We start from the raw sequence: 22,315 nt of genomic DNA, 5'->3' as shown, positions 1-22,315 counted from the left end.
GGGAGGATCCCAAGTGCCGCGGAGCGGCTGGGCCCATGAGCCATGGCCGCTGGGCCTGCGCGTCCAGAGCCTGTGCTCTGCAGCAGGAGAGGCCACAAGGTTGAGAGGCCCGCGTACCGAAAAAAAAAAAAAAAAAAAAAAAAGTACAGGTAACCAAAAAAGAAACACAAAAATTTGACTTCATCAAAATTTAAAACTTGTGAGTCAAAGGACACCATCAAGAGAATTAAAAGGCAGCCCATAGGATGGGAGAACATTTTTGCAGATCAAGGGACTTGTATCTGGAATTTATAAAGAACACGTAACTCAGTAATAAAAAGACAAATAACTCAATTTTTAAAATGGGCAAAGGATCTGAATAGGCCTTTCTCCAAAGAAAATATACAAGTGGCCAGTAAGCACGAGATGTTCAACATCATTAGTCATGAGGGTAATGCAGATCAAACTATAATGAGATACTATTTCACACTACTAGAATGGCTCTAATAAAACAAAACAAAAAAAACAGACAATAACAAGTGTTGGTGAGGATGAGGAGAAAATGGAACCCTCTACACTGCTGGTGGGGATGTAAATAGTGCAGCCACTTTGGAAAACAGTCTGATGATTTCTCAAAAGGTTAAACATAGAATTACCATATGACCCAGCAATTCCACTCCTAGGTGTATCCCCAAGAGAAATGGAAACTGATGTCTACATAAAAACTTGTACATGAATATTCCCAGCAGCATTATTCATAGATGCCAAAAAGCCCAAATATCCATCAACAGAAAAATGAATAAATAAAATGTGATGTATCCACACGATGGAATATTATTTGATAATTAAAAAAATTCATGCCACGACTTGGATGAACCTTGGAAAGATTAGCTAAGTGAAAGAAGCCAGTCATGAAAGATCACATATTGTACACTCCATTTCTATAAAATGACCTGGAGTCTACAGAAAATCTATAGAGTAGAAAAATCCATAGAGACAGAAAGTAGATTTGTGATTGTCTAGGGCTCAGGGTAGGAGGGATGGGGACCAGGAGAGTGAGGAGTGAATACTAGTATGTATGGGGTTTCTGGGGTGATGAAAAAGTTCTAAAACTGACTGTGGTGATGGCTGCACAACTTGGTGAATTTTCTAAAAGCCATTGAATTGTACATTGTGAGTGAGTGAATTGCACGGTATGTAAATTATCTCAAAACTTATGTATTGTGAAAAGAGAAATTAAGTCTATAATCAGTGGTTTCCCCACTTCATGATACCTAAGAATCACCCAGAATCCTTGTTAAAAATGCACAGTCTGGGGTTTCCCTGGCGGCGCAGTGGTTGAGAGTCCGCCTGCCAATGCAGGGGACACGGGTTCGTGCCCCAGTCCGGGAAGATCCCACATGCCGCGGAGCCGCTGAGCCTGCGCGTCCGGAGCCTGTGCTCCGCAACGGGAGAGGCCCCAGCAGTGAGAGAGTGAGAGGCCCGCGTACCGCAAAAAAAAAAAAAAAAAAAAAAAGCACAGTTCTGGACTCCTCCACCCCCAGACTTCTTTCTCAGTGGGTCTGGACAGGGACCTGAGGATCTACATTTTTTTTTTTTTTTTACCAGTACCCTATTTGATTCTGATACTTTGTGAAAAATGGATGATGCCATGGGCCCTCTGTTTAAGAAGTTTCTAATTTCTAGTTCAGAGCTGAACTGTTTTTCCACCACTCCATGTACAGGGGTGGACAGTCCCTCAGGCTGGATCAGTCTCTTTTCTGGATTCATACCTAACCTTCTAGCAATTTATTTTTGAGATGTGAATGGAAGAGTTGACAGGCAGATATTTTAAGCCTAAAACATCTATTCTGAAAATTACATTTTTACTCAATAAAAGTTCATTGAATTAACAGAATTTTTAGAAGTGAAGCAGAAATGAATTAAAAAGATCAAAAGGCTTACTAGTTTACCTTACTTCACTCACTTTACACCCTCCATCTGCATCCCCAGTTGGATGGTTTGATTGCTATGGGTCTCCAGTCACCCATTTATCCTAACCAGCTGTCATGATATTGTAAGATGGCTCAGTGTAAACCCCAAACCACACAATGTTAAGAACTGGCAGGAGCCTCTTAGACACCTTGGGAGGCAGAATAATGCCTCCCCGCTGCCCATCGCCAAAGCTGTCTAGGTCCTGATCCCTGGAACCTGTAAATATGTTACCTTACATGGCAAAGGGGGAATTAAGTTTGCAGATGGCATGAAGGTTACTAAACTAGGAGATTATCTTGGATTGTCCAGGTGGTTCCATCACAATCACAAGGGTCCTAAAAGCAGGAAACGCAGGTAGAAGGGTCAGAAAAAGCGGTGTGATGATGGAGGCAGGGTCAGCGAGAGGAGAGATTCGATGTTGCTGGCATTGAAGGTGGAGGGAGGGGGATATGAGCCAAGGGATGCTGGAGGCCTCTAGAAAAGACAAAGAAACAGACTGTCTCTCCTATAGTCCCCTGGAAGGGTTACAGCCCTGCCCACACCTTGATTTTAACCCAGTGAGGCCCATGTCAGACCTCTGACCTCCAGCACTGCATGACTATTACAAAGTTGTGTTGTTCTAATCCACTAAATTTGTGGTAATTTGTTATGGCAGCAGTAGGTAACTAATACGAGGTCCAATCCTTTGATGGTGAGGTTCTGAAAGTCAGGATCATGGGAATTACCTGGTGGTCCAGTGGTTAGAACTCCCCACTCTCACTGCCGAGGGCACGGGTTCAATCCCTGATTGGGGAACTAAAATCCCACAAATGGCGCGGCCAAAAAAAATAAAGAAAGCCAGGATCATTGCCTGGCAACTGATGATGGATTAACAGAATTACCATTACCTTCATATGTATGGGAGAGAAATACCGTCAATGTCCACCAACACCTGCATCCTTAGTTAAGAGGCCAACCCCTTACACTCTCTGGGCTGGTTTCACCTATGTAATGGGAGTAGTGGTGAGCTTCGCAGGGGCTCTTAAGAGCAGGCAGGCCGGCAGGCAGGCAAGGGTGAAGTCTTCAAGTTACCAGTGATACTGACAGATGCCCCTTCTATAATCTGTCCCATGTGGTTCTTGGAGGGCTGCTGGTGGGATGATGGACCCACTTAGATAAGCAGGTACACATCCTTACAGGGAGATTTTCAAAACAGCAGTAAGACCCAGAATGGGTCAAGAACTGCTACTCTATAGTGTGCAGGGAACAGCTTCCCCAAAGTGGGAATTTCATGTAATGGCACCTCCTTTCCCCTAATCACCATGGCTTGGAATCTTAGTTACTTTTACTCCTCCTTACTCTCTGTAATTTGTCCTTAGATCTGTCTATGCTGCGCCCAAATGGCCCCTGCTCCCAGTCTCTCTCCTCTTGCATCATTACCGCCACCTCCTAAGCCTCCGGACTGCCTCCCCCGCCCCAACATCTCAGACCTCCAACTGCCATCCCTGCGAGCATCTCTAGAGCCACAAGGATGGGACGGGACTGGGGATGGGTGCAAGGCGAGGGCAGTACTGGGCGGGGCGGACACGGTCAAGGAAAGGCAAACCAATGTGGGGCTCCCTGACTTGGGGTGTGAGGGCTCAGTCCTGGGGTCGGGTGGGTTGGGGGAAGGACGAGCGAGAAGAGCTGAATCGCTGGTGAAGGACAAGGAGGCTGCCTGAGCGCCGGGATGCAGAGCTGGGGGGCACCCCCCAGCATCAGCAGCCCTTGGGGATCGCCAGAGGAGCCCGGCAGGGACCCGAGACCCTCCCCGATCCGCTGGGGCCCGTCCTCACCGGGCACAGGCCGGGCGGCGACGGCAGCGGGGCCCTCCCTCTCCGGAGACCGAGCCGCGGCAGGTCCCTCAGCCTCCGTGCCTGGGGCCCCCGTCTGGGTTCGGGCAGTCACCTCAAGCTGGGGTCACGGAGCGAGCATGCGCAGCAGGGCTTGTGGGGCCCATTCCTTGGACTAACTCGATTTCTCCGGGTCTTCCCCTCGCGGGGCAGAACTGGCGGCCTGACCAATCCCGCGCGGGGGCGGAGCCAGAGCTCGAGAGGGGGCAGGACCATGCCGTTATTGGGCGGTGGCCCCCGGGGGGCGGAGTGTCAGCCTTCTAGTGGCCAGACTTCGAGTCTTGGGCGGGGCTCTCCCAGGACAAGGGAGGGTGGGTTTAATTGAGACCACCCGACCTTCCCCAGTGTTTGACCTCGGTTCCACGCAGAGGAAGTCACAGCATTTGTTTAAAGGCCTCGATCGTCTCCGTCGTTCTCCTGAGCGAGCAGAGAGAAGAATTTCCAGTATGCTCATTAAAGCTACTGATTCCGCTCCGCCCAGCATCCCTGAGGGCGCAGCATTTTTGCCATTGGTCCCTCCCCGACCCTCGGTCCAGCCCTCGCCATTGATCCCTCCCTCGTTATTGGTGCTCCCCCCCTCCCCGGCCACAGGTCCAGCCCTCGTCCATCATCCCGGCCTTCGCCCATCGGTCCAGCCCCCACTCACAGCACACAGTCACTGCACACTGATTCTCTGACCATCCTGGGCGGTGGAGGCCGGGATTGCTCCCTCACGGGGAGCTGCGGGGCCTGGGGGCTGCTTTCCTGGACACTTGGCGGGTGGCGATCAGAGTGGCCCAGCATCCTCCGAGCTGACACCCGCCCTGCCTCTCACCCGCCTCCCCTCCTGCACAGCGCCCCGGGCCCATCACTCACTGCGACCCTCCGCAGCCCTCCGCCCGCCCCCCTTTGCCGCGCTAGAGCCCCCAGTCTTCTAGCTGCGCGTCCTCACGTTGGCAGGGTGAAGACGCTGCTGCTCTCCAGAAAACGCCACTCCCTGGACACCCCTCTTCTCCTCCTTTCTCTTGCTCTAAAGCTGCTCCTGGGCTCCCAGCAGGTGCAGGTCCAGGTGCCATAAGGCCTGCCTGACCTGGACTTCAGGCATTTCCCACGTTCTCCGCATCTTCTGCATCCGCCGTGTCCTCCAGTTCTCCCGCGTTCTCCTGTATCCTCTTCCTCAAGTCCAAATATCAGCAGAACCTGCAACTACCTCTGCAAAGGCTCCCAGCTCCCTCCTCCCTCGCCTCACCCCGCCACCGCCGCCCTGGCTCTGCAGATCCCTGATCACCACCCTCGGTTCAGCATCCACGGCTTCCACCGACCTCCAATCCTTTCTCCAGGGGCCAGGTCATTTCCTGGGTATTCTTCAGGGTCATTCAAAGGCCTTCATGAATTTATTTGCCATTATCTATTAATAATCCACTGACTACTGGTTGTTTCTAATTTTATTACGTTATAAATATCTTTGTATCTAAATTTCTGACATCTGATTATCCCCTTTCTTGAAATTTCAAAAAATAGTCAAAGAAGACAAATGTCTTAAGAGATTTTTATTTTATTTTTGATAAGTTTTTTAAAAATTTATTTATTTTTATTTATTCATTTTTGTCTGCATTGGGTCTTCGTTGCCGCGAGCGGGCTTTCTCTAGTTGTTGCGAGCGGGGGCTACTCTTGGTTGTGGTGCGCGGGCTTCTCATTGCGGTGGCTTCTCCTATTGCAGAACATGGGCTCTAGGCACGCGGGCTTCAGTAGTTGTGGCACAAGGGCTCAGCAGTTGTGGCTCGCAAGCTCTAGAGCACAGGCACAGTAGTTGTGGCACACGGGCTTAGTTGCAGCATATGGGATCTTCCCGGACCAGGGATCAAACCCTTGTCCCCTGCATTTGCAGGCGGATTCTTAACCACTGTGCCACCAGGGAAGTCCATAAGAGCTTTTTAAACATGTTGCCAGATTGTACCCAAGGAAGTGCACAAGCTTGGAGTCAGATGCCTGTGTTCAAATCCCAGCTCTGGCGTTAGCTAGCTGTGGGACAAGCAATTGCTTCCCCTGTCTCTCAGTTTTCTCATCTGATAAATGGGTATATAAGATCACCCACCTCATGGAGTCATTGTGAGAATTCACAGAGTATTATCCTGTGGGTCGTGGGTTCTAACATTTATATTCCGTAGTCCAGCGGTTCTCAGGCTTTTTGGTCTCAGAACCCTTTTAAAGAGTGATTACACTCTTTAAATTATTGAGCAGCTCGAAGAGCTTTTGGTTATGTAGGTTACATCTATAAATATTTACAATATCAGAAATTTAACCTGAAAATTTAAAATAGCAATAATAAATTCACTGCATAACTGTATCTTCAAACCAAAAATGAGTGAGAAGAGTGGCAATGTTCTACATTAAAAAAAAAAAATCTGTTTGGGGACTTTCCTGGTGGTCCAGTGGTTAAGAGTCCTCACTTCCACCGCAGGGGATACGGGTTCGATCCCTGGTCACGGAACTAAGATCCTGCGCGGCATGGCCAAAAAAAGAAAAAAAAATCTATTTAATACCACGTTTGAGAAAAGACAGCTGGGTTCTCATATCTGTGTCTGCCTTCACTCTATTGGGATATGCTGATTTGGTTGAAGTACGTGAAGAAAATTTAGCCTCACACATAAAAAACTGGAAAAAGAAGTAATATTTTAATAGCCTTTTCAGATAATTGTAGATATTCTTCTTTGATACTACACCAACACTCAAAACATGGTAGTTTTTTGAAGGTTAGCTGCAACATGGAATCTGAGATGATATCAGTGAGCTTTTTGTGTTCTATTACATTAAAATCCATTGATCTGTCTTGCACTTTGAAAAGCTCTTTTACCCTCGTGTGATTTCATAAATCATGTGTTGGTCTTTTCGAAAATATTTGTTCATTGACTTATATAGATCTTGCAAATGTTGACACATCTTATTATACTATATAAATAAAATGTATAACATTCATTAATACTGCCACCAATCTCAACACAAAAGTCTGGCAATATTGGGAAGCTGTGAAGCTAAAGATGGCATACAAGTTTTCCAAAATTGTACTTTTTGCCAGAAGGCTTAGAATTTTATCATTGGCAACAAATTCTGTCAGTTTGGTGTCACTGCCTTGATTCACACTAAGAGTCACCATTGCTTTTGCATCATCAGTGCAAAGTCATCACAGTGAAAAAGGCAAACATTGTCTCGGTATTACTATGAAAATAATCATGGACCTTCTGAAAAGGCTTTGGGAACCCCCAGGGGCCACCAGAACACACCTTGAGGACAGCTGCACTTTCATTTTTCTATTAGCTTGTTCAACTTTTTCTTACTGATTTAAGAAACATTTTTATTGAACTCAGATTAACCCTAGTGTTCCACATGTGATGGAAATATTTTATTATTTGCATTTGGTGGGGGAGGAGGTTGGGAAAATAGGTGTATGATAGGTGTGTGTGTTTACACATCTGAATATTTATTTGTTTGTTTATTTATTTTTTGGCGGCACCTCGCAGCTTGTGGGATCTTAGTTTTCCGACCAGGGATTGAACCCGGGTCCTTGGCAGTGAAAGCACAGAGTCCTAACCACTGGACCACCAGGGAATTCCCTACACAGCTGCATCTAGTGGTCTTTTCCAATTTGAGTTTCTCTGTTTTTTAAAATTATCCTAAGCAAGTTCTTCCCATACTTACTTGAATAAATAATGGATAGTTTCTGTATTAGTTTGTCAGAGATGCTGAACAAGGTATCACAAACTGAGTGGCTTAAACAACAGAAAATTATTTTCTGGTAGTTCTGGAAGCCAGAAGTTTGAGATCAAGGTGTGGACTGGGTGGGCTCCTTCTGAGGGCTGGGAGGGAGAATCTGTTCCAGGCCTCTCTCCTTGGCTTCTAGATGCATTACCCTGATCTCTGCTTTGTCTGCACACAGTGTTCTCCCCGTGTGCATTTCCGTGTTCAGATTTCCTCTTTTTAAAAGGACACCTGTCGTTTGGATTGTGTCCACCCTAATGACTTCACCTAACTCAATCATGTGCAAAGACCCTGTTTCTAAACAAGGTCACATTCACAGGCACTGGGGATTAGGACTTAAACTTCTTTGGGTGGGGGGGTGGGGACATAATTCAACTCATAGCATTTGCTTTTACTTTTTTCTAAAGGTTTGATAATTTCTCCCTTTCCGCTTGATTCCCTCACGTTTTGGAATTTATTTATTTTTTTAATATATATTATCAAATCGTTTCAAAATACTGATACTGCTTAGGGACTTGTCTCTAATTTTAATTGATTGAAAATTAAGTTTCTCATTGCCCCCCAGACCAGGGATCAAACCTGTGCCCCCTGCAGTGGAAGGTGGAAGCATGGAGTCTTAACCACTGCACTGCCAGGGAAGTCCCCTGGAATTTATTTATTCAACAAATGTGTGTTCAGTAGCTACTATTTACTCGGCACTGTGAACTTGGGAACCTCAGTGAACAAAGTAAAGATCCTGCTCTCCAGGAACCATATTGTAGGGGCAATGGAGGAGACATAATAAAATAGATATAATAAGTGATCAAGTTATATAGTTTGCTTAAAGTTATATACCTTGCTATATATCAATAGTTTGTGCTATTTGAGGGAATGTTTTGGATTATGGAAATGTTCCATTTCTCGATTGGGGCAGTGGTTTTATTTGTATATGGCAAATGTACATTTCCAAAGGGAAATTTTTATCCTATGTCAACTGTATTTCAAGAAAATTGATTTTGTAAAAAGCGTTGTAAAAGAAAGAAAAGAAAGAAGGAAGAAAGGAAGGGAGGGAGGGAGGAAGGAAGGAAGGAGATCGAAAGGGGGCCTGAAATTAGTATTGCGATTTATGTTGGAATTCGGGGTGGAGTAAGGATGTCACCCGCATTCTTCGGATAGCAGGCCATCTGCCGGGTCATCGCTGAGGAATCCTTCCTGGCCCAAACGCCACCCTCCCCGCCACCCCCGCAGAAGGCAAGTTAGAGCCGATGCCCAGGTCTCAAAGGGCCTGGGTGGGCTTCGGGGGTCCACTGGGCCCGATGGCGTCCGCGCGCGCCCCCTCCCGGCCACCAGGAGCATCAGCCATACGTTGTCCGCGGCGGGAAACGTGGGTGAGATCGTAATCCGCTCTCCACGTTGACTGAGGACAAGCACAGAGGTCGTGTGCACAGAGCCAAGGGGTGTTTTGTCTGGTCTCCCCTCCCCCACCCCCCGTTACCGATTAACTAGAAGACCTCCTGTTTATCCTTCTGACATAGTTGTTTCATTGCAATTTCGCTCCTTGGCCTATCCTGACGCAACACGGATTTAACCTCAAGGCTTTTTGAATTATTCATAACAGTGAAACAAATATGACGTGACTCAGATGTCCATCTAATGATGACTGGATAAATAAATGTGGGCTATCCCTGCAATGCAATATTGTTCAGCCATAATAAGAGACAAAATACAGATATCTGCTACACCGGGAAGGAACCTGGGAGACCATACTCTGGTGAAAGAAGCCAGACACAAAAGGACAAATACTGCAAGATTCCATTCATGTGAAATGCCCAGGACAGGCAAATCTATAGAGACAAAGTAGATTAGTGATTGCGGGGGGTTGGGAGATTTGGGGGGAAATGGGGAGTGACTGCTAAAAGGGGACTGGGTTTCTTTTGGGGTAATGACAATGTTCTGTGATTAGATAATTATGATGGTTGCACAGCGTTGTAAATATACTAAAAGCCACAAAATTGTACACTCTAAAATGGTGAATATCGGGAGTTCCCTGGTCGTCTAGTGGTTAGGATTCAGGGCTTTCACTGCCGAGGGCCCATGTTCAGTCCCTGGCTGGGGAATTAAGATCCCACAAACCATGCGACCAAAACAAAAAACAAACAAACAAAGATAAAAAGTGAAGGATCAAGAAGTGGCATATAGGGGCTTCCCTGGTGGCGCAGTGGTTAAGAATCTGCCTGCCAATGCAGGGGACACAGGTTCAAGCCCTGGTCCTGGAAGATCCCACATGCGTGCCTAGAGCCCATGCTCCACAAGAGAAGCCACCGCAATGAGAAGCCCGTGCACCGCAACGAAGGCCCAATGCAACCAAAAATAAATAAATTAATTAACTTTTTAAAAAAGTGGCATATATATTAAAACTGCTCCCTCAAGAATGGTTTGTATATCCATAATTCAGTTACTTTATATATTTCACTTTATTTTTTAAGATTTTTTAAACATCTTTATTGGAGTATAATTGCTTTACAACGGTGTGTTAGTTTCTGCTTTATAACAAAGTGAATCAGCTATACATATACATATATCCCCATATCTCCTCCCTCTTGCGTCTCCCTCCCACTCTCCCTAACCCATCCCTATAATTTCATTTTAAATACCAAAAAGTGGGACTAAAATATCTTTTGTTCCTTGATTCTAGGCACACATTTTCTGCCTATTTTCATAAACTCTTTCACATTAAAATCATTGTTTAAACAGTACTTGCAAAGATCACTGATATAGGTTTTACTGATCCTGCCCTCATTGGCGTTAGTGGATACTGGCTTCACTGTCTGTACATTTTTTCAGTCAGATGGTGTAAGTGTTGAAGTGGCCTTTACATAGGTGAGGAAGGGATGTGTACTCCAGCGAGTGTACCATTGGAATCAAATTACAAATGTGCCCTATGCTTAGGTGCATGTATCCACGGGAGATTGTGGTTCTCATTTCTAAAGTATTCAGTTTCAGTTTCAATCCTGGGATAAATATATCTTGAAACTTTATCTCTCTTTTTTATTAGTAGCTTGAAAATTAAAATTTTTTTAAAAATTAATTTATTTATTTTTGGCTGCTTTGGGACTGTGTTGGGTCTTTGTTGCTGCGCGCGGGCTTTTCTGTAGTTGTGGCAAGCAGGGGCTACTCTTCGTTGCGGTGCGCAGGCTTCTCATTGCAGTGGCTTCTCTTGTGGAACACGGGCTCCAGGCTCACGGGCTTCAGTAGTTGTGGCACATGGGCTTAGTTGCTCCATGGCATGTGGGATCTTCCTGGACCAGGGCTCGAACCTGTGTCCCCTGCATTGGCAGGATGATTCTTAACCACTGGGACACCAGGGAAGTCCCTCCATGGTTCATATTTTTAAAATAAAGTAGAACTAATGAAAATTTGGATCATACATACATTTTAAGTTACTAATGGCTGTACAAATATTCTAGATGTTTGTCACTGATTGGAGGAGGCTAAGGAGACATGACAGATAAATACATTTGGGATCCTGGATTATTAGATCCTGGACCCGAGAAGGACATTAGTGGAAAATATGGTGAAATTTGAGGGGTTTAGTTAATGGGATTGTATCAATGTTCTTTTCTATGGTTGATTACTATCGTTATGGTAAGATGATAACATTAGGGAAACCTGAGTGGAGGATATATGGGAAAACTCTATACCTGTTTTTCAGCTTTTCTCTAAATATAAGATTATTTCGAAAGACAAAGTTTTAAAAATTCTAGTTTGTGGTTAGAGAAATGTGTCTTCTCCACACTTTATTGTAGAAATATACACATTTATTATATGATCTCACTTGTGTATAAAAAAAATGTACAATTGTGTCCCCCAAAAGATGCATTCAAGTCTTAACCCCCAGTAATTGTGAATGTGACCTTATTTGGAAATACGGTCTTTGCAGATGTAATAAGTTAAGGATATCAAGCGGAAATCATCATGGATTTAGGGTGGGCTCTAAATCCAATCACTGGTGTCTTTCTAAGAGCAAAGAAAGGGGATGGGGACACAGACACACAGAGAGACACAGGCAAGAAGGCCATGTGAAGATGGAGGCAGAGATTGGAGTGACGTGTCCATAAGCCAAGGAATGCTGGACCCACCAGAAGCTGGAAGAGGCAGGGAAGGATCCTCCCCTAGAACCTTCAGAGGGAGTGACAACCAGATTTTGGACTTCTGAACTCCAGAACTGAGAGAGAATAAAATTCTGTTGTTTTAAGACACACAGTTCATTGGCTGGAGCGGCGGCTGCGCGGGTCGCGATTCTGTGAGATCTGCGAGCGCTGGTAAATCGGGCCCAGAATGTAGAGCTGGCCGTGCCTGACGACGAGCCTGACGCGGAGTTGGGTGGGATAGAGAGTAGGGGGCAACAGTCGGGGGTGGTAGGAGAAGGAGGAGGCGGCGGCGAATCGCTTGTAAATGGCTCCGAAGCGTGACCTGAAGCCTGAATTCCAGGAGGGTGAGTCTGAGCCCCTGGGGAAAAGGCATCTAACAGCGTGTAAGAGAGAGGGAGAATTGTAATAGGGGCGGGGTAGGCGCCAGCTATAGCAGCCTCGCTGCTCTAGCAACCCCCTATCAGCCATTGGTGGGAGCAGCAGCGGACCCCTCCCCAAAGCGAGAAACTGTCAATGAGCCACAGGTAGTGGTCCCGCTCAGCCACTGGTGGGCGCCACAGTGGGCCTCTCCTCTTCCTCTCTTCTCTATAAAAGGAGTCGGAATTTCGACTGAGGTAAAATGGTTTGTTTGTTTGTTTTTTGAGATGCTAGTCTGCCATCTTCTGGGTCTGGTAGCTTTCTGATTCAAATTGTTATTCCTTGTTCCAAAAAAGAAAAGAAAAGACACACAGTTCGTGGTGGTTTATTGTGGCAGCCCCAGAGGACAGATACACCTACTTCGGATTGTCTTTGCACCAAAACATCCAGAGGGACAAGGTCCAATCCACCAGAAATGAGAACTGTAATTGGGGGCAATGGGAAGGAAAGACTGTACTTTTACTTTACGTTTACTTTGTAAAATTTCTCTTCTGTGTGGATGGTCTTATGAACTGAAAATGACTGAGGCAGTGAAGGCTTGAAAAGAGGTCACCGGGGAAGGTGATGCTGGAGGTCCCACTGTCCCCTTTTGGGTCAAGGACCACAGGAAGGGGAAACCTCAAGGACCCTACCTAGTGGCTGGTTTTCCAGGTAGAGGGGGTCCAGGAGTATGAGGTCCTGTGACATAACAAGAAATATACAGTACGGCTTCCCTGGTGGTGCAATGGTTGAGAATCCGCCTGCCAGTTCAGGGGACGGGGTTCAATCCCTGGTCCGGGAAGATCCCGCACGCCACGGAGCAACTAAGCCTGTGTGCCACGACTATTGAGCCTGCTCTCTAGAGCCCGCGAGCCACAACTACTGAGCCCACGTGCCACAACTACTGAAGCCCACGCGCCTAGAGCCCATGCTCCACAACAAGAGGAGCCACCATGATGAGAAGCCTGCGAACCGCAGCGAAGAGTAGCCCCCACTCGCTGCAACCAGAGAAAAGCCCACACACAGCAATGAAGACCCAACGCAGCCAGAAACAATAAATAAATAAAATAAAATAATAAAATAAATAAATTTATTTTTTAAAAAAAGAACTGTACAGTATGTTTGATCTCTGCCTGTGGTTCTGGACACAGAGCTCCCAAATCCCTTGGAATTTCCTGGGTGACAGGAGTGTCGTTTGTTCTAATGTGGTGGCTCTGGCGTGGTGGCTCTGGGTGGTTAGGTTCAGGATGGGGGCTGCCACCAGAAAGACCAAGGCTTGATTAGAAACTTAGAACTTTCAGCCCCATCCTCTGGGGAGGGAACAGGGGCTGGAGATTGAGTTAATGATCAGTCACGCCCATGTGATGAACCCTCCATACACATCCCTGAACTATGGGATTTGGAGAGCTTCCGGGTTGGTGAACACGTGGAGGTGCTGGGAGGGTGGTGCACCCAGAGAGGGCATGGAAGCTCCTCGCCCCTTCCCTCATACCTTGTCTAGTGCATCTCTTCCATCTGGCTGTTTCTCAGCCATGTCCTTCATGATAAACCCGTAACCTTTTTTTTTTTTTTTTTTTTTTTTTTGTGGTACGCAGGCCTCTCACTGTTGTGGCCTCTCCCGTTGCGGAGCACAGGCTCCGGACGCGCAGGCTCAGCGGCCATGGCTCACGGGCCCAGCCGCTCCGCGGCATGTGGGATCTTCCCAGACTGGGGCACGAACCCATGTCCCCTGCATTGGCAGGCAGACTCTCAACCACTGCGCCACCAGGGAAGCCCCTGCCCGTAACTTTTTTTTTTTTTAAAGCCATGCTGCGCCGCTTGTGGGATTTTAATTCCCCAACCAGGGATTGAACCGGGCTCTCGGCAGTGAAAGCACGGAGTCCTAACCACTGGACCTCCAGGGAATTCCCTTTCATTGTTAAAAAATTTGTTTTATTGAAGTATAGTTGATTTACAATGCTGTGTTAATTTCTGCTGTACAGCAGTGATTCAGTTATACATATATATTCTTTTTCATATTCTTTTACGTTATGGTTTATCACAGGGTATTAAATATAGTTCTCTGTGCTATACAGTAGGACCTTGTTTATCCATTCCATATGTAATAGTTTGCATCTGCTAATCCCAAACTCCCACATTTTTTTCTTTTTTAATTGAGATTTAATTTACATGCCATAATATCCACCATTTTTTTCCTTTAAACAATATTACTTATTTATTTTTTTAAAGGAGCAGTCTTTTTTAAAATTAATTAATTAATTAATTAATTTTTTGGCTGCATCGGGTCTTAGTCGCAGCACGCGGCCTCAGTAGTTGCAGCGCACGGACTTAGTTGTCCCACGGCATATGGGATCTTAGTTCCCTGACCAGAGATCAAACCCGTGTCCCCTGCATTGGAAGGCGGATTCTTTTTTTTTTTATATAAATTTATTTATTTATGGCTGAGTTGGGTCTTCATTGCTGCGCACAGGCTTTCTCTAGTTGCAGCGAGTGGGCTCCTCTTCGTTGTGGCGTGTGGGCTTCTCGTTGCAGTGGCTTCTCTTTGTTGCGGAACATGGGCTCTAGGCGCGCGGGCTTCAGTAGTTGTGGCACATGGGCTCAGTAGCTGTGTCTTGCCGGTTCTAGAGTGCAGGCTCAGTAGTTGTGGCACACAGGCTTCATTGCTCCACAGCATGTGGGAATATTCCAGGACCAGGGCTCGAACCTGTGTCCCCTGCATTGGCAGGCAGATTCTTACCCACTGTGCCACCAGGGAAGTCCCAACAATTTTATTGTATTTTATTTTATTTACTTATTTTTTGGCCACACCTCGGGGCTTGCAGGATCTCAGTTCCCCAACCAGGAATTGAACCCCGGCCACGGCAGTGAAAGCGCCGAATCCTAACCACTAGACCACCAGGGAACTCCCTAAACCCGTATCTTAGTAAGGAAACTGTTTTCCTGGGTTCTGTGAGCCCTTCTGGCAAATTATTAAACCCAAGAAGTGGGTCATGGGAACACATGATCTGTAGCCAAGTCAGACAGAAGTTTGTGGGTAACCTGGGGACCCACTACCTGGGATTGGCATCTGAAGTGGGAGCAGTATTGTAGGACTGAGCCTTTAACATGTGGGGTCTGTGCTAAGTTCTGTCAGTGTCAGAATTAAGTCATATAAATCTTAGTTGGTGTCCACAGGAAATTGGAAAATTGGCAGGTGTGGAAAATCCCACACATCTGGTGTGAGAAGTGTTGGTGTGTGACTGCGAGTGTAGGAGAGGAAAAGCAGGGTGTTTTTCCCTTTTCAGGACCTCAGGGCACAGAGGCCCCAAAGAGCCTCCCTGGGGCTGAGAGGTGGCCCAGGCCAGACAGCCCTGGTGAAGGGCCAGGTCGGGGCTGGTTGGGGGTGGGGAGGGCCCAGGGCTGCTAGGGTTGGAGCTGGGCCTCAAAGGACCCAGAATCCTGGGATTTGGAGCCCACTTCTGGAAAAGAGTCAGGCACACACAGTAGGCACTGAATACATGTGCATTCAGTGAATTTTTTTTTTTTTTTTTTTTTTTTTTTGTGGTACGCAGGCCTCTCACTGTTGTGGCCTCTCCCGTTGCGGAGCACAGGCTCCGGACGCGCAGGCTCAGCGGCCATGGCTCACGGGCCCAGCTGCTCCGCGGCATGTGGGATCTTCCCGGACCGGGGCACGAACCCGTGTCCCCTGCATCGGCAGGCGGATTCTCAACCACTGCGCCACCAGAGAAGCCCCAGTGAATTTTTATTTTTGCCCACAAGTTGACTTTGTTCATACCCCAATGGTAAAATGTTGCCTCACAGCATTCCCATCCCCAGGAAGGTGGGCTCTCCTGTCTGTAAGGGGCTTGAAGAGGATTCTTGTCAATACATTTTAGGGTTCTTGTTCTTGTTCATTTTTACCTGCAAGAGAAGGGGGTGGGGTCAGGCAGGGCCCAGAACTGACCATGGGAGGAGGACAATGGTGGCCATTTGGGTGGGGCCGCCAGGCCAAGGGAGGGGGTCCCACTACCCTCTCGCCACCTCACCTGTGCCTCCCCCAAACCATGCCCAGGCTTCCCTCTTACTCAGGCACTCCCTGCCCCCTACCTCCGGCCACCCTGGGACCTCCCACGGTGCAAGCTCAGGCTTGCTCTGCTCTTCATCCAGCTGTACAAGGCCATCCCGGCAATCATTATTATTCCAGTGGGCCACACTGCCGACCCGGAGGCCATTAATTTCAGGGCCGGAGGAACCACTCTCTATATGGGGGGAAACGGGGCAGGGTGACCCCACAGGATGGAGACAGTAAGGGGACTGTAGGGCTCAGGGTCCCAGGCTGACACGGAGACAGGAACCCGAGAAAAGACAGGGACACTCGAGATGCTCCGTCCCCAGCTGAGCAGAAAGAATGGGCTCCAAGTTAGATGCCAGCCTTGCCCCACCCTCTGTAGTGACAATCTTGTGGCCTCAGGGCAGTGACTTGGCCCCTCAGAGCTCTGCCTCCTCACAGCTCATGGAGATGGCACCCTCCACCCCCTGGGCTGATGGGAGGAAGCAAGTGGACATACGGCGGCACCTGGGACAGGGCTGGCTGCAGGGAGCGCTTCCAGGTGAGCCAGGTACAGGCTCCAGGGTCTGGGGGGAGGGGGTCCCTCTGGCTCCTCAAGCGCGGCTCCAGACATGCCTGGACCCCTGGCAGGGGATGGAGGCTGAGGGGTCCCTCAGGTCCCCTGAAGCTCCTGGCCTGTAGCTGGGGATGTCTTGGGGTCTCAGTCCAGGGGAAGCAGCCCCCTCCCCCGCCCCCCATCCCTGGAGACTTTATTTGTCCTGGAAACAACCAGGCTCCTGTTCTTGTCCTGGTAGCTGGCGGCTGGGCCTGGTCAGGCCTGGCTGATTGCGAGGGGGGACATGTCTCTCACCATGTTGATGGCCATTGCTGTGGGCATCTCTCCTGCCACTATCTTCTCAAGGTATCAGAGCTCACCCCTGTGTGTGCGGCGGGGACATGCCTAGTCATCTTCCTTTCCACACACTCTGATTCCCCCAAGACCCCCGGGATCCCCTCCCCAGAGGCTGAGGCCAGGTCCTAACCTCAAAGACCCAAGTGCTCTTTGTCCTGGAGTCTACGGGGCTGCCCCAGGCACCTTCTCCCTGGGGGTCTGGGGAGGTCCCAGAGCCTGCTGGGCCTCGGGCTCAGGAGTCCCTCCGCAGGCCTGGGGATGCTCACATCCTCCTCAGGACTCTGGGCTGGGGTCCCATTGCCTCCTGGGCTCCCCCCAGCCCTGCAGAGCCACCTTCCCCAGCCGCAAAGGGACCACACCCCAGGGGCCATCACAGCGCCTGCTCCCTCCACCCACCCCACATCCCTGCTCTGCCAGGGGCCTTGGGTCTCTGCAGTTCTGGTTTCTGGTTTCGACAGGGGAGGCAGCAGCAGAAGGCTGGAGCTGAGAGGAGGAGGAGGGTCACATGTCCTGCCTCGCCCCACTTGGCCAGTGGCTGTCCTGCTCCTGGCCTCACTCCTTCCAGGCTACAGCTCTGGCTGGACTCCTCCCAGGGCCCCTTCGGGCCTATGGTTGGTGACAGCTTCCCCTGAGGTCAGCCCTCATGGCTACCTGTACCCTGACCCACCTCAGGAAACTGTCTCCTGAGGGAGCTCCTATAGCCGCTGGTCCCGCTGGTCTGGCCCCCTCCCTTCTGCCCTCTCCTCTTGCCCATCCTCCTCAGCCTCCTCCAGCTGCCCCCTCCAACTTGCAGCCCCAGGCTTGGCCACTGGGCCCCTCTCCTCTGCTTCCCATGTCATCTGGGAACACCCACCAGCAGCCCCCTGGCCCGCCCCCCTCACGCTGCCCCCTTTCCTGTCCACCAGGCAACTTTGAAATTTTGTCCCTGCTCAGGATCCTGATGCCCCCCTCCCCCATCTCACTGCTCCCAGCAGGATCCTCTGGTCCTGAGAACATGCCATGGGACAAGCCTGGAGCTGACCTGAGGGGGGATGGTCCTCTGGAAGGTGACAGTGGGGTGGGGGACCCCAGGGATTGCAGGGTGCAGAGGAAGGAGCAGCCTGGCACCCTCCCTCCCCTGCCCCACTCACACACCCTGCCCAATTCCCCCCACCCCCTAGCCAGTTCAAAGGTACCCTCACATACTGGTGGAGCAGCTCTCCTGCCCTGGTCCCCTGCCCGGCACCGGGTCCTCACCTTCTGAAGGGAGCCAATCTCTCTCTTCTCCGGGTCTTAGCCTCTAGCTAGGCCAGGACAGGAAATGGACTTGGGCGTGCTATTTCCTCGCTCCTCCCTCCTGTGCCCCCATGATGGCTTCTTAGAAAAACAGTGGCTTCACTGAAACCACGTGACATTTTTCTGAGGCTATCATGGTTCATTTCATTTTCTCTTTCACCTGCTCTACAATAAAAGCATTTAAGATGTTACCTAGTTGTGGGACAACTAAGGGCACCGTGGGTGCAGGTGAGGGGGAGAGGGAGCGCCCAGCGCCTGGGCAGGCTTCCCATGTGGCTGGTAGAGGAGGAATGTAGAGGCACTGGGCCACTAGCTGCAGGAAGTGGGGCCAAAGACTCCACAGTTCTGAGCCCTTTGGAGAGGAGGCTAAGCTCCTTGTGTAAGCACAGCTTTAAGTGCAGCCCCTATGTCCAATCCCTGCCCTCTCAGTCTGTAGCCCCCAGCTCATACTCATTAGAATCCCTGGAGCCAACATTTTTGGCAGGAGATGCTTACCCTGGGAGCTCGCAGCTGGGAGCCTTCAGTCCTGGGAGACTTCCTGGAGGAGGTGATACTTGGGCTTGGGAGGGCAGTGACCAAGGGGTGTCCTGGGGAGGGCTAGCAGGAGGGAGACTGAGGCTTCCTGGGGACAGGTCCTGCAGGGGGAGGCCCAGGGTCCCTGACACATACAAAATGCCACTCATCTTACCATCTGCCGTCCACCACCCCCCATCCCTGTATCTCTGCATCTAACTACCTACCTTTGTGGAGAATGCAGCCTGCCTGATACGTGTGCCTTGACAACAACCAGGAGGATAGAGTCCCTCTCTTAACATGAGGTTGTTTCACAGTTACTTTAACTAATATCCTACAGATGGGTATTTAGGTTTTTCCCATTTTTTTTCATATTATGAACTTGTGCCAACACTATGCATGCACGGATGTCGCCTTCTGACCTTCAGCCGGCACGGCACTCTGTGACCCCTCCAGGGAGTGGCTCCCACCAAGGCTCTGGGGGCTCTGCAGTGTGACGGTGCCAGTTGGGGGAGTACCACTTTATATTTTTATAAAATATGTTTATATTTTATAATTTTTAAGTGATGGGATTTTGGTTGGTTGATCTTTTACTTTTCGGTGTTTGGGGTTTTTTTTCTCAGTATTTTTTAAAATAAAAAAGTGCTGGGGAATTCCCTGGTGGTCCAATGGTTAAGACTCCATGCTTCCACTGTAGGGGATGTTGGTTTGACCCCTGGTTGGGAAACTAAGATCCCACATGCCATGCAGCACGGCCAAAAATTAAAAAAAAAAAAGAAAGGTGCCACGTCTGGCAGTCATAATTCATCTGAATTTTCATAAAGCCTCAACTGCTAACCTCTCCAAAGAGACTAAATATGCAGTCCTAAGAAAATAAAGTTAGTGCTTTAAAAGTTCTAGAAACCCCCAAATTACGGAGAGCATCCACCCCGAGAAGGAAGGGACGGGGAGCACCGTGCTGCCCTGGGCCAGGACGCGTTGCACAGGGACTGCTGGCCACAGGGAAGGAGGCAGTGCCTGTGAAGGCTTGGGACCAGGACCACCCTTGTTGTCCATGGAAGGGCTTCCCTTATCAGGGTCCTGTCCTGGGCACAAGATCAGGGGCATCTTCCAGGGCCTCGGATCCGAGGTTTCTTCGGGGGCCGAGTGCTGCTGGGAGGCTGCTCAGGCAGATACTCTGACTGGTGTGTGCCCCCCTCAACCTAAGCTGAGGCTACCTGGTCCCAGCCAGGCCATCGAGCCCACACAGGGCCTGGAAGCTACCAGGCCTGGCCAGGACCATGCTTACAGGCCTGTGGGAGGGGGTGGGCTGGGACTGGGGGTCTCCAGATCAAAAGACCATGTTGGAAACACTCACAGGTGGCCCAGTGTGCCTCAACATCAGCCCTGGGAGCTGCCCTCCTGCCGGGGCCTGGTCTCCCTCTGGAAGGGAGGGTGAGATCCTTTTCTAGACCTCCGGCCCTCCCACCCGATTTACACCCTCCTTGCTGTTCCCATGATTGGTAATTGCCTATTATTTGTTTGTTTATGGTCTGTATTGCCTTGGGTGGAACGGCAGCTCCAGGATTCCTGGGTCCAGAAATCAAGAGGTGGAGGTGGGAGAGGCTCCACTCACCCTTGCCCCAGGGGTCACCAGCACCTCAGGCTCTGGTGGTCCAGCGGCTTAAGTTCCAGAAGGAGGAGTGCTTCCACTGGGGTGTTTCGAGGAGGCCAGGGAATCAGAGGTTGAAGGCACTGGCAAGTCCTGTCTGCCTGGGGGAACAAGCAGAGGCAGGTGTGCACGTTGATTCTTCTTCAAGTAGAAGGAAAAGAGGCTACAAAAAGGCCTGGTTCTGAGGTCCTATTAAGGAGTTTGAGAGTTTATTCTGAAGGCATTTGGGAGAACTTTAAGCATTTCAGAAGGCTGCATTTTAGAAATCTTACTCTGATGAGATAGATGCTAAAGTGTTAACTGTGGTTGTTTCTGGGGGCAGGGAATTGCCTCTGTGCTGTTTGACTTTTCACTTATCTGTATTTTTTCGTTTTCTACAATGACTATGACTTACCTATATGGATGAGGTTTCATGAGGCTGCCATAACAAATGTCACAAACGGCATGGCACAGAACAATAGGAATTTGTCTGTCACAGTCTGGAGGCCAGAAGTCCTAAGTTGAGGAGTTGCAGAGCCTCACACCCTCCAACTTCTGGTGGCTGCTGGCATTCCTAGGTTTGTGGCTGCACCACTCTAATCTCTGCCTCCATCTTCCCATGGCCTTCTCTCCTGTGCATCTCTGCATCTCCTCTTCCTTTAAGGACATCACTCACTGGATTGAAGACCCACTCCAAACTCATGGTGATTTCTTCTGGAGATCCTTAACTGGTTACCTATGCAAAGCCCTTTATTCCAAGTAAGGTCACATTCTGAGGTTCTGGATGGACATGAAGTTTGGGGGGCCACTAGTCAACCTACTACACTGTAGGATACAAATAAAGTTTCAAAGGAAAATTAAAAAATCTTTTTGGAGGTCCCATGAAGGTTGGAAGGGAAGCCCAGAGACTGGGAGCCTGGAGAAGAGTCCATCTTTAGAGTCTAGAAATGAAAACATTTTTTAAAATTAATTAATTTATTTATTTTTGGCTGTGTTGGGTCTTCGTTGCTGCGCCCGGGCTTTCTCTAGTTGCCGCGAGCGGGGGCTACTCTTCATTGCGGTGTGTGGGCTTCTCATCGCGGTGGCTTCTCTTGTTGTGGAGCACAGGCTCTAGGTGCGCAGGCTTCAGTAGTTGTGGCACGTGGGCTCAGTAGTTGTGGCTCGTGGGTTCTAGAGCACAGGCTCAGTAGTTGTGGTGCACGGGCTTAATTGCTCTGAGGCATGTGGGATCTTCCTGGGCCAGGGCTTGAACCCGTGTCTCCTGCATTGGCAGGCGGATTCTTAACCACTGTGCCACCAGGGAAGCCCTAGAAATGAAAACATTTGTCCACACAGAAACTTGCATAGTAACGTTCATAGCAGCACTGTTCACAATAGGCAAAACGTGGAAACAACTCAAATGTCCATCAGTGAACGCATGGGTAAACAAAATGTGGTATATATACATTCAATGGGATATTATTCAGCCATAGTAAGGAATGAAATTCTGATACATGCTACAATATAAACCTTAAAGACATTATGCTAAGTACAATAAGCCAGATACCAAAGGACAGATATTTTATGATTCCATCCTATGAGTGTTGGGCTGCACACAACAGGCCTACAAGGCCTGCACTTGCCTAGCTTTAAGAATGAAGAAAGAGCCCGGAGTCATCAACACAGACATCAATGGTTTAATGGATAGGGGGTTCTTATAGTTATCCATTTTATACATATTAGTGTATATATGTCAATCCCAATCTCCTAATTCATCACACCACCAGCTAATAAGAACCTGCTGTATAAAAAATTAAATAAAATTCAAAAAACAAAGCTGGCTTACACACACACACACACACACACACACACACACACACACACACAAATAAT

The 22,315-nt window shown here is 48.8% G+C and overlaps 1 protein-coding gene across 4 annotated transcripts in view; it reads right to left on the bottom strand.

The window, feature by feature from the left end:
• The window catches only part of FLYWCH2 (FLYWCH family member 2), an 8,283-nt gene extending 4,091 nt beyond the window's left edge, over window positions 1-4,192 (bottom strand). For 2 of the 4 annotated variants that reach the window (XM_055090648.1, XM_007100029.3), the window contains exon 1: window positions 3,768-3,938. The gene's annotated coding sequence lies outside the window, so the exon portion shown is untranslated. Of the gene's footprint in view, window positions 1-2,840; window positions 3,588-3,767; window positions 3,939-4,177 lie in introns of those variants that run through there. The other 2 variants (XM_055090649.1, XM_055090650.1) reach the window with 2 other exon arrangements.
• Between the last annotated feature and the right edge of the window lie 18,123 nt (window positions 4,193-22,315).

Source organism: Physeter macrocephalus, chromosome 14, assembly GCF_002837175.3.
Source record: "Physeter macrocephalus isolate SW-GA chromosome 14, ASM283717v5, whole genome shotgun sequence".
In the NCBI taxonomy this organism is placed as follows: domain Eukaryota; kingdom Metazoa; phylum Chordata; class Mammalia; order Artiodactyla; family Physeteridae; genus Physeter; species Physeter macrocephalus.
The sequence above is the reverse complement of the archived record's forward strand: the minus strand, read 5'-3'. Positions and strand labels throughout refer to the sequence as shown.